Here is a 12,335-nt window from a genome sequence, read left to right on the forward strand (position 1 = left end):
TTTTTTTGGACACAGGGTCTCCCTGATTTGCCTAGGCTAGCCTTGAACTTGTAATCTTCCTGCCTTACCCTCCAGTGTAGCTGGGATTAAAGCCTTGGGCCATCATGCCCATCTTGAATAATTATGTTTCAGTGAAGAAATTTTATTTATCTACTTTCTACCTTTCTGATTACATTTTACATTAACCTTCTTGGCTTACATTTTAGATGTATTTAGTATAAACAGCATAGTTGGGTTTTTAAAATACTTTGGCATTTACTGTCTTTATTTTTGTTAGGAATAGAATCCAGGGCATTGTGCATGCTACCAAGCACTACAACTGAGTTCCATCCTCAGCTCACACACTTTTAATTGAAGCAAACTGAAGCATTTACTCATTTATATTCACGTTTTACTCATATTTTGCTGGACACAGTGGCAAATGCAACTCTGGAGGCTGAGACAGGAGAATTGCAAGTTCCACGCCAGCCTCAGCAAATTAATGAGGCCCTGTCAAAATAAAAAAGGCTAGGGATGTATCAGGTGTGGTGGGGCATGACTGTAATCCCAATGTCTCAGGAGACTGAGGCAGGAAGAGTTCAGACTCATCCTCAGCAACTTTTTGAGGCCCTGAGCAACTAACTGAGACCCTGTCTCTAATAAAATATACAAAGGGCTGGGATGTAGCTCAGTGGATAAGTGCGCCTAGTAAAATCCCCAGTTACCGTCTTCCCATACTGTAGCCAGTGGCCAAGTGTAATAGTGGAAACCTAAAATCTCAGCAATTTGGGAGACTGAGGCAGAGGATTACTAAAACCAGCCTCAGCAACTTAGTGAGATCCTATGCCACTTAGTGAGAACCTGTCTCAAAAAATAACAAGAAGTAGGGATGTGGCTTAGTGACAAAACATCCACTGAACATATTCATTCAGTTTGTGATAAGGAACTAGAGAAGGTAGTAGTAGCTGAAAAAACAGTTAAAATAAGCCAAAGTCAGTGTCACCCCTATAATCCAGCTATGTCAGAAGCTGAAACACAACAATTCCCAGTGCCAGGCAAGCCTAGGCAACTCGTGTCTCAAACATAAAAACCAGGCATGGTGGCACATGCTCAGGGAGCCTGAGGCAGGAGGATCGTTAAGTTCAAAGCCAGCCTCAGCAAAAACGAGGCACTAAGCAACTCGGGGAGACCTTGTCTCTAAATAAAATACAAAAATAGGGCTGGGGATGTGGCTCAGTTGTCCAATGCCCCTGAGTTCAATCCCCATACCAAAATAAATATATAAATGAATGTAAAAAAAAATAAAGGACTGGGGATGTAGCTCAGTGGTAAAGCCCTACTGGTTCAATCCCCTATGCCACCAAGACAAAATTTTTAAAATTTTAATTAAACCATTTGAGATAAAGACAGAATAGTTATTTTTAAAAGGAAGAGCCTTGAGCATGTGAAAATCCAGTGAGGGAGAAGTTGATGTTGTGGGGGGGTAATAAAAGAAACAGCAAAGTAAAGGAATATGATAAAGCCTGTATCACATCCAAAACCAGAGGAAGGCATTATCCTGCCAAAACCTCAGCCTTCCCCAGTCCCAGGACCCTGCCAGTATAGAAAGTTCACTGCTAATACAGTCTGTGTTCCAAAATCAATTCTTTCTAACACTTAGTTGAGCTATTCTCCGCCTGCCCCATACTAGGGATTTAACCCAGGGGTACTTTCTCACTGGGTATCCCCAGTCTTTTTTTATTTTTTATTTTGAGACAGGGTCTCACAAATTTGCTCAAGCTGGCATCAAATATATGATCCTCTAGCCTCAGCCTCCCTTGTTGCTAGGATTATAGGCATGCCCTGGGTTCAATCTTCACACAGCAAAAAGAGTGGGGGAAAGAAAAGCTGGGTTTTTTTTTTAATATTTCTTAGGTGTAGATGGACACAACACAAAGCCTTTATTTTTATGTGGCGCTGAGAATCGAACCCGGGTCCCGCCCATGCTAGGCAAACGCTCTACCGCTGAGCCACAATCCCAGCCCCCTAGAAAAGCTGTTTTATTGTATTGTGTTTGGACAGAAATGGCCTGAGCAAATTATGTAATCCATAACATTTGATATGTCTGTGCCGAAAACTTTCAGTCCTCCTGCTAAAACCTCCCAAGTACCTGGTGTTACTGGCACGTGCCACCATGTCCAGTTCAAACCCCCTTATATATATTTCTTTTTAAATTTTTTTGTTTTAGTTATACATGACAGAAGAATGCATTTATGCACTTTGATATGTCATACTTAGATAGGATATAATTTCTCCTTTTTCTGAGTGTACATTATTGCAGAATCATATTGGTCATGCAGTCACATATATACATATAGTAATAATGTCTGTTTCATCCTACTATCTTTCCTGTCCCCACATCTCCTCCCCTCACCTCCCATCACTTCCCTCCACCAAATCCAAGGTAACACTATTCTTCCCTAGTGCCCCCACCATCTAATAGCATTCACATATTAGAGAAAACATTCGGCCTTTGGTTTTGTGGGATTAACTTATTTCACTTAGTATGATATTCTCCAACTCCAATCATTTACTTGCATATGCCATAATTTTACTCTTCTTTAAAGCTGAGTAATATATTCATTGAGTATATATACCACATTTCCTTTATCCATTCATCCATTGAGGGACACCTACGTTGGGCCAACAATCTAGCTATTGTGAATTGAGCTGCTTATAAACATTATTGTGGCTGCATCATTATAGTATGCTGACTTTAAGTCCTTTGGGTATAAACGAAGGAGTGGGATAGCTAGGTCAAATGGTGGTTCCATTCCCAGTTTTCTGAGAAATCTCCATACTGCTTTCCATAGTGGTTGCACCAGTTTGTAGCCATCAGCAATGTATGAGTGGACCTTTTTCACCACATCCTCACCAACATTGATTGTTAACCTGTATTCTTTATGATTGCCATTCTAACAGGAGTGAGATGAAATCTTTGTGTAGTTTTGATTTTGATTTCTCTAATTGATAGAGATGTTCAACACTTTTTCATTTTTTGTTGATCAGTTGTATTCTTCTATGAAGTGTCTGTTCAGTTCCTTAGCCCATTTATTGATTGGGTTATTTATTTATTTTTTGGTGTTAAGTTTTTTCAGTTCTTTATATATCCTAGAGATTAATGCTTTAGCAGAGGTGCATGTGGTAAAGATTTTCTCCCAATATGTAAGCTCTCTCCTCATGTTATTTTTTCCTTTGCTGAGAAGAAGCTTTTTAATTTGAATTCATCCCATTTATTGATTCTTGATTTTACTTCTTGCACTTTAGGAGTCTTGTTAAGGAAGTCAGATCCTAGGCCGAAATGGTGAAGATTTGGGCCTATTTTTTTCTTCTGTTAGGCGCAGAATCTGTTCTAGTGCCTAAGTCTTTGATACACTTTGAGTTGATTTTTGTGCAGAATGAGAGAGGTTTAAAATTTCATTTTGCTACACATAGATTTCCAGTTTTGCCAGCACCATTTGTTGAATAGGCTATCTTTTCTCCAGTGAATGTTTTTGGAACCCTTGTGTGAGAAAACTATTTATATGGGTTGGTCTCTGTGTCCTCTATTCTGTACCATTGGTCTACAAGTCTACTTGGTGCCAATACCCTGCTGTTTTTGTTACTATAGCTCTGTAGTATAGTTTAAAATCTGATATTGTGATGCCTCCTGCTTCACTCTTCTTACTAAGGATTGCTTTAGCTATTCTGGATCTCTATTTTTCCAAAGAAATTTCATGATTGCTTTTTCTATTTCTATGAAGAATGTTCGTCATTGGGATTTTAATAGGAATTGCACTAAATCTGTATATAATACTTTTGTTAGCATGGCCATTTTGACAATATTAATTATGCCTATCCAGGAACATGGGAGATATTTCCATCTTCTGAGGTTTTCTTCAATTTATTTCTTTAGTGTTCTGTAATTTTTATTGTAGAGGTATTTCACCTCTTTTGTTAGATTGATTCCCAGGTTATTTTATTTATTTATTTGTTTGTTTATTTATTTATTTTTAGGCCATTGGGAATGGAGTAGTTTTCCTAATTTATCTTTCAGTGGATTCATCACTTATATATTGGAATGCATTTGATTTATGGGTGTTGATTTTATATCCTGCTACTTTGCTGAATTCATTTATTAGTCCTAGAAGTTTTATGGTGGACTTGTTTGACTTCTAAATATAGAATCATGTGATCAGCAAATAGTGATAGTTTGAGTTCTTCTTTACCTATTGGTATCCCTTTAATTTATTTCTGTTGTCTAATTGCTCTAGTTAGAATTTTAAGGATGATGTTGAAGTGGTGAAAGAGGACATCCTTGCTTTTTCCAGTTTTTAGCAGGGATGCTTTCAATTTTTCTCCATTTAGAATGATGCTGGCCTTGGGTTTAGCATATATAGCTTTTCCAATGTTGAGATGTTCCTACTATCCCTAGTTTTTCTAGTGTTTTCAACATGAAAGGTGTGCTGTATTTTGTCAAATGCATTTCTGAATCTATTGAGATGATCATATGATTTTTGTTTTTAAGTCTATTAATATGATGAATAATGTTTATTGATTTCCGTATGTTGAACCAACCCTGCATTCCTGGGATGAATCCCACTAGATCATGGTGCACTATCTTTTTAATATGTTTTTGTATGTGATTTGCCAGAATTTTATTAGAATTTTTGCATCTGTGTTCATCATGGATATTGGTCTAAAGTTTTCTTTCCTTTGTCTGGTTTTGGTATCAGGGTGATATTAGCCTCAGAGAATGAGTTTGAAAGGGTTCCCTCCTTTTCTATTTCATGGAATACTTTGAGGAGTATTGGTGTTAATTTCTCTTTGAAAGTCTTGTAGAACTTGTCTAAGAATCCATCTGGTCCCGGGCTTTTCTTCATTGGTAGGCTTTTTTTTTTTTTTTTTAAGTTGTATACAATACCTTTATTTTATTTTCTCTTTTATATGGTGCTTAGGATCAAACCCGGGGCCTTGCACATGCTAGGCAAGGGCTCTATCGCTGAGCCTCAACCCCAGCCCAGTTGGTAGGCTTTTGATGGCATTTCCTATTTTATCACTTGAAATTGATCTGTTTAAACCATGTATGACCTCCTCAAGCAGTTTGGGTAGGTCATATGTCTCTAGATAATTTGTCAATGTCTCTGATATTTTCTATTTTATTAGAGTATACATTTTTGAAATAGTTTCTTATTATCTCTGTATTTCATATATGTCCGTTGTGATATTTCCTTCTTCATCTTGTATTTTAGTAATTTGAGTTTTTTTCTTTTCCTCTTCATTAGCATAGCCAGGAGTTTATCTATTTTATTTACTTTTTCAGAACCAACTTTTTGTTTTGTCAATTTTTCAATTGTTTCTTTTCTTTTGATTTCATTAATTCTATCGCTGATTTTAATTATTGCCTGTTGTCTACTGCTATTGGTGTTGATTTGTTCTTTTTTTTTTTTTTTTTGCCCCCTAGGGCTTTGAGATGTAGTGTTAGGTCATTTATTTGTTGACTTTTTATTCTTTTAATGAATGCACTCAATGCAATAAACTTTCCTCTTAGTAGTATTGCCTTTATAGTGTTCCAGAGATTTTGATATGTTGTAGCAGTGTTCACATTTACCTCTCAGAATTTTTTAATTTCATCCTTGATTTCTTCTACTATCCATTCATCATTCAATTGTGATTTATTTAGTCTCCATTTGTTACAGTAGCTTCTATTTTTTAATTTTATCATTGATTTCTAATTTCATTCCATTGTGGTCTGACAGAATGCAGGGTATTATCTCTGTTTCTTTGTATTTAAAAAGAGTTGCTTTGTGGCATAAGATATGGTCTGTTTTTGTGCCGGGGATGTGGCTCAGTGGTAGAGCACTTGCCTAGCATGGGTGAGGCACTGGGTTTGATCCTCAGCACCATATAAAAATTAAAAAATAAAATAAAGATATTGTGTCCCTTTACAACTAAAAAAAAAAATAAAAAATAAATAAGACAAATAGTTTTTAAAAAAGATACTGGGCTGGGGTTGTGGCTCAGGGGTAGAGTGCTCGTCTAGCATGTGTGAGGCCCTGGGTTCGATCCTCAATACCACATAAATAAATAAATAAAGGTATTGTGTCCAACTACAACTAAAAATTGAATATTTTAAAAGAAGTTAAAAAAAGATATGGCCTATTTTAGAGAAAAGCCATGTGCTGCTGAGAAGGAAGTATATTTGCTTATTGATGGATGAAATATTCTATATATGTTGTTAAGCCTAAATTATTGTTTTATTTAGTTCTTTAGTTTCTTTATTGAGTTTTTGTTTGGAAGATCTGTTCAGTAGTCAGAGAGATGTGTTAAAGTCACCCAGTATTATTGTATTGTTGTCTATTTGACTCTTGAAATTGAGAAGGGTTTGGTTGATGTACACAAACGTGCCATTGTTTGGGGCATAAATATTTATAATTGTTATGTCCTAATTATATATACTTCCCTTAAGAAGCATGAAATGTCTCTTTGTCTCTTCTGATTAACTTTGGTTTGAAGTCTACTTTATCTGAAATGGGAATGGAAACTCCTACCTGTTTACGCAATCCATATGAGTGATAAGTTCTTTCCCATCCTTTCACTTTCAGCTGTGGATATCTTTGCCCATGAGGTTAGTCTCTTGAAGACAGCATATTGGGGTCTTGCTTTCTAATCCAGTCTGCCAGATTGTAGATCTCCTGTTGCTGGTTTTCACTTTTTTTTTTCACATCATCCTCATGAAATATTTTGTTGAGAACGTTCTATAGTGTAGGCTTTCTAGTTGTTAATTCTTTTAATTTTTATCATGGAATGTTTTAATTTCACCTTCAAATCTGAAATAATTTTGCTGTATATAAAATTCTTGGTTGGAGACTGGGGTTGTGGCTTAATGGTACAGCACTAGCCCAGCACATGTGAGGCCCTGGGTTCAATCCTCAGCACTATATGTAAATAAATAAAGATATTGTGTCCAACTACAACTAAAAAATAAATATTAAAAAAAAATTATTGGTTGGCATCCATTTTCTTTCAGAGCTTGAAATATATTATTCCAGGACCTCCTACCTTGAGGGTCTAGGTTGAGAAATCATTTGAAATCCAAATTGGTTTCCCATTATATGTAATTTGATTTTTTTCTCTCACATCCTTTTTTTTTTTTTTTAAAGAGAGAGAGAGAGAGAGAGAGAGAGAGAGAGAGAGAGAGAGAGAAATTTTAATATTTATTTTTCAGTTATCGGCGGACACAACATCCTTGTTTGTATGTGGTGCTGAGAATCGAACCCGGGCCGCACGCATGCCAGGTGAGCGCGCCACCGCTTGAGCCACATCCCTAGCCCTCTCACATCCTTTAAGAATTTATCTTTATTCTGTGTGTTATTCATTATCATTATTATGTGTCTTGGCATGGGTCTGCTGTATTTTTGTACATTTGAGGTCCTATAAGCCTATTGTATTTGATTTTGCATTCCATTCTTTAGGTTTGGGAAATTTTCTGCTATTATATCATTGAAAAGATTATGCATTTTTTGGTTTGTATCTCTGCTGCTTCATCTATTCTGATAACTCTTAAATTTGGTCTTTTCATGTTATCCCATAATTCTTGGATATTCTGTTCATCGCTTCTTAATAGCTTCTCTGCATGTTCAACTCTACTTTCAAGATTATATATTGTCTTCATTGTATGAGGTTCTGCTTTCCAAGTGGTCTAGTCTGTTGGTAATGCTTTCTATTAAATTTATAGTTTGATTTACTGATTCTTTCATTTAGATGATTTCTGCTTGGTTTTTTCATAATCTCTTTATTGAAGTGGTCTTTCACTTTTTCTTTGATTCTACTCCTTATACTATACTTAACATATCAATTTAACTATATACAATCTGAACTCCTTCTTGGACATTTCTTCTGCTGTGTTGTCAGTGACTTCTGTTGAAACATCTTGGTTTGGAGTGCTTCATTCCCTTGTTTTTTCATGTTATTAGTGTGTTTTCCCATCTAAAATTTTGGATCTAATGCGGGATAAATTCTGCCCTGTTTACCTATAGTGTCCTTGAAGGTTTTCTGTGCTTCACCTTTACTGGTGAGACCAATATCAACAGCACCCACTGTACACAATATACAGCCTAAAGCCTCATAGCTCCCACTAAGGCGTCTACTGCTTTCTCGCATTAAACCAAAATTATGAGTTCCATAACTATCTATAATACAAACAGAATATTTGTCAAAATGATTTACAATTTCAAATGTGGATGAGAGAATAGAGGTAGTGTAGTATGCAATATTTGCGAGGGAGGAAGAGAGAAGCTAGAAGTAAAAATTCACAGTAAGAGTGAAAGAGAAGTCGACAGATTGGTTGTTGGTTGGAGAAAAGTTGGAAAGAAAATAGACGAGAGAGGAAGAATACAAACAAAGAGAAAAAATTAAAGACATAAGAATACAACAAAAATGCAAAACATCATTCATATATCATGGTCCTCCATTCAGTGATGCATAAAAACATCCTGTTCCAGGACTGGGGTTACGGCTCAGTGGCAGAGTGCCTGCTTCACATATGTGAGGTACCAGATTAAAAAAAAGTAATCAACGGTTGGGGTTGTGGCTCAGTGGTAGAGTGCTTGCCTAGCATATATGAGGCACTGGGTTTGATTCTCAGTATCACATATAAATAAAGATCCATTGACAATTAAAAAATATTTTTAAAAAAATTCTGTTCCAAATATGGTAGGGAGATAAGTGAATCAAAAAAATAAAATAAATCTTGCTGGAAAGTCAAATTGTCTCTGTCAGCATTCAACAGTTTCTCAGTCCTGTCTCTGATGTCTCTCGGGATCACCAAACCGCGATCAGACCTTGCAAACCCAGTCTCTATCCCACTGATCTGAGCTTCAGATACCTCAGGCTCGGCCATACTGCAGTCCCAAGATCTCAATGCTGCTCCTACTTGCAAAGAGACCACCAGGGTATATACTCATGCAAAGGAGCAACCCCAAGATGCAGCAGCACAAGTGCCACCAGGTTACCCCCACACTGAACCTGTAGGTCCTAGCTGGAGTCCCCAGACAGAGGCTCATGTGCTGGTAAACCTGCTGGCAGCCAGGGCCCAGGCCCTGGCTGGTGTCCCAAAATGGGTGCAGCTAAGTACAACCAAACCTAGAGTCTCCCCCGAAGCAGTCCTCTAGGCGGTGGTAGCAGCTATAGTGGTGGTGGTTGTTGGCAGCAGGCAGCAAGTCAGCAGTAGTGGCTGCAGTGGCAGCTACAACTGCAGCTGTGGGGGAGTGTCACCAGGCAATCTCTGGGGGTCATCAGCAGTGTCAGCTTCAGTTGCATTCAGGGCAGCGGTTTCTTGTGTGGCAGCAGCACCCAGAAAGAAGACCTCCAGGTGACCTTAGGCTGGCAACAGCAGAATCAGAAACAGCAGCAATGGCAATAGTGGTGCAGGCAATGGTTGATTGACAGGAGACTTCTGACCACGGAGGTAGGATCGGAATTCACATCCAAGGTAACCAAGACTGTGCTCAGAGAAGAGACCTCCAGGAACCTTAGTGGCATCTGAGGCAGTGGCATCTTCCCATTATATATTTTTCTTACCATTAGGCAATTATGCCTCAAATCTTTTTTTTAAATGTAATTTATTGTATGTATAATATTATAACATAGGAAATCAAACATCATCTTATCCTAATCCTTTATAAAAAAATTTTTAAGTTATTTATGGACCTTTATTAATATTTATTTTTTAGTTTTCGGTGGACACAACTTCTTTATTTTTTATTTTTATGTGGTGCTGAGGATCAAACCCAGCACCCCACGCATGCCAGGTGAGCATGTTACCACTTGAGCCACATCCTCAGCCCTGGACCTTTATTTAATTTATTTATATGCGGTGCTGAGAATGGAACCCAGTGCCTCACACGTGCTAGGCAAGCGTTCTACCACTGGGCTACAACCCCAACCCTCCTAATCCTTTTGTTCTCTTCAATCTTAATCCAAATAAAATACCTTCAGATAATATTAATAACAAACCTGTTTCTTTGATCCAGCCAATTGAATGAATGTGTGACCTCTTGGTACTATTATTTTAATGTTAATCTCTTAATTTCTTAGAAAAAAGGAGGGTTTTTTTGTTGTTGTTGTTGTGTTACCAAGGATTAAACCCAGGGGTGCAAAACCACTGAGCCACATCCCATCCCTTTTTATTTTTTGAGAAAGGGTCTCAGTAAATTGCTTAGGATCTCAGTGGCTGAGGCTGGCTTTGAACCCAGATTCCTCTTGCTTCTCAGCCTACTGTTTTTTCTCACCATGCCCAGTAGAAAGAGTATTTTGAAATACTTTGATCAATTCTGTTGTTTAAATTGTACTCCTCTTATTGAGTGGAGCTAAGCTATATACTCAAAAACACTGATTTATTTATATGCTATGTGGGTTGAGACTATAAAATGAATGAGACATAGTCTTAAAAAGATTATGCCCAGGGGCTGGGGATGTGGCTCAAATGGTAGCGCGCTCACCTGGCATGCGTGCGGCCCAGGTTCAATCCTCAGCACCACATACAAACAAAGATGTTGTGTCCGCCGAAAACTAAAAAATAAAATATTAAAAAAAAAAAAAAAAAGATTATGCCCAGTTTCTTCTTTTACCAGGAAAAAGTCACATATGCCATAAAAGAGACATAAATAAAGAACCAGTGCCAAATGCAGAGACACATGTCTATAATCCAAGCAGCTCAGGAGGCTAAGGAAGGAGGATCACATGTTCAGAGCCAGCATCAGCAACTTATTGAGGCCCTGTCTCAAGATAAAAAGGGGTGGGGACAGCTGGTGTTGTAGCTCACTGGTAGAGCACTTGCCTAGCATGTGTGAGGCAGTGGGTTCAATCCTTAGCACTACATTAAAAAAACAAGTAAATAAAATAAAGATCTTGTGTCCATCTAGAACTAAAATTAATATTTTAAAAAGGGGGTGGGGTGGGGATATGTCTTAGTGATAAGCCCCTCTGGTTTCATCCCCTGGTAGCAAAGAAAAATAATAAATAAAATAAAAAGGTGCCAGGCACAGTGGCTCAAGCCTGTAATACCACCAACTCTCGAGGCTGAGACAGGAGGATCGCAAGTTAGAGGTCAGCCTCAGCAATTTACCAAGAAAAGGAAGGAGGAAAGGAAGGGAAGGAAGGGAGGGAGGAAGGAAAGGAAGGAAAGGAGAGAAAAAAAAAAGCTGGTAATGGAGCTCAGTAGTAAAACACCCTGGGTTTGATACCCAGGACTGAAACAACAAAATTGTCAACTGATAGAACAATTTTTTGTTTTGTTTTGGTGATACTGGGAATCAAACACAGGGGCACTTTACCCCTAGGCTACATCCCTTTTTTGGGGAGAGATACCAGGAATTAACTCAGGGGCACTCAACCACTGAGCCACATCCCCTATTACATTTTGTATTTTATTTAGACACAGAGTCTCACTGAGTTGCTTAGTGCCTTGCTGTTGCCTAGGCTGGCTTTGAACTCTAGATCCTCCTGCCTCAGCCTCCAAAGCCACTGGGATTACAGGCGTGTACCACTGTGCCCAGGCCTCAGCCTTTTTTGTTTTTTAGTTTGACACAATCTCATTAAATTGCTGAGGCTGTCTTAGAATTTAAAATCCTCCTGCCTCAGCACTGGGACTACACCATGTGCTATTGTGCCCAGTTCAGAATAACTTTAATTGAGGAATTAAGAATATTCAAAGCAAAGGGACCATTTTAATAATTCAGCCAAAAGATTATCATTGCCAGAATTATAGCAGAGGCAGTGAAGAGGAAGAGGAGGTGATTGGAGCTATTTCAGAAGCACAATTGCTGGATGATTGAATGCAGAAAGAAGAGAGGCATACCAAATGAAGCCCAACTTTTTACTTAATTAGCCAAATACATGGTAGAACTATTCACCCAAATGGATCAAGAGGAAGAGCAATTTGAGGTGGAGACTAGGAGGTATAAATGTTAATATGCTCACTCCTTTGCCTGGACTTCACTCTCCTGGACATCATACTTTGGGCTACTCTTGAGCTGTGGCTGTGTTCCTAAAAGACCAGGTCTAGGGAAAGGTAATAATAGCCGCTGCCACTACTGCCAGCTCCTAAGAGCTTCACCTTACCTTTTTCTACTGACCTACATCCCCAGTCCTTTTTATTTTTTGAGACAGGGTCTAGCTAAATTGCCTAGGCTGACTTCAAATTTGTAATCCTCCTTCTTTAGCCTCCTAAATCATGGGATTACAGGTGTGTGACAGCACACCTACCTCAATTTTTCATTACTTAATTCAACTCACTTCCCTTTAACTCTAAATAAACCTATTTGAGTGTGCCATCT

Source organism: Callospermophilus lateralis, chromosome 1, assembly GCF_048772815.1.
Source record: "Callospermophilus lateralis isolate mCalLat2 chromosome 1, mCalLat2.hap1, whole genome shotgun sequence".
NCBI lineage: Eukaryota > Metazoa > Chordata > Mammalia > Rodentia > Sciuridae > Callospermophilus > Callospermophilus lateralis.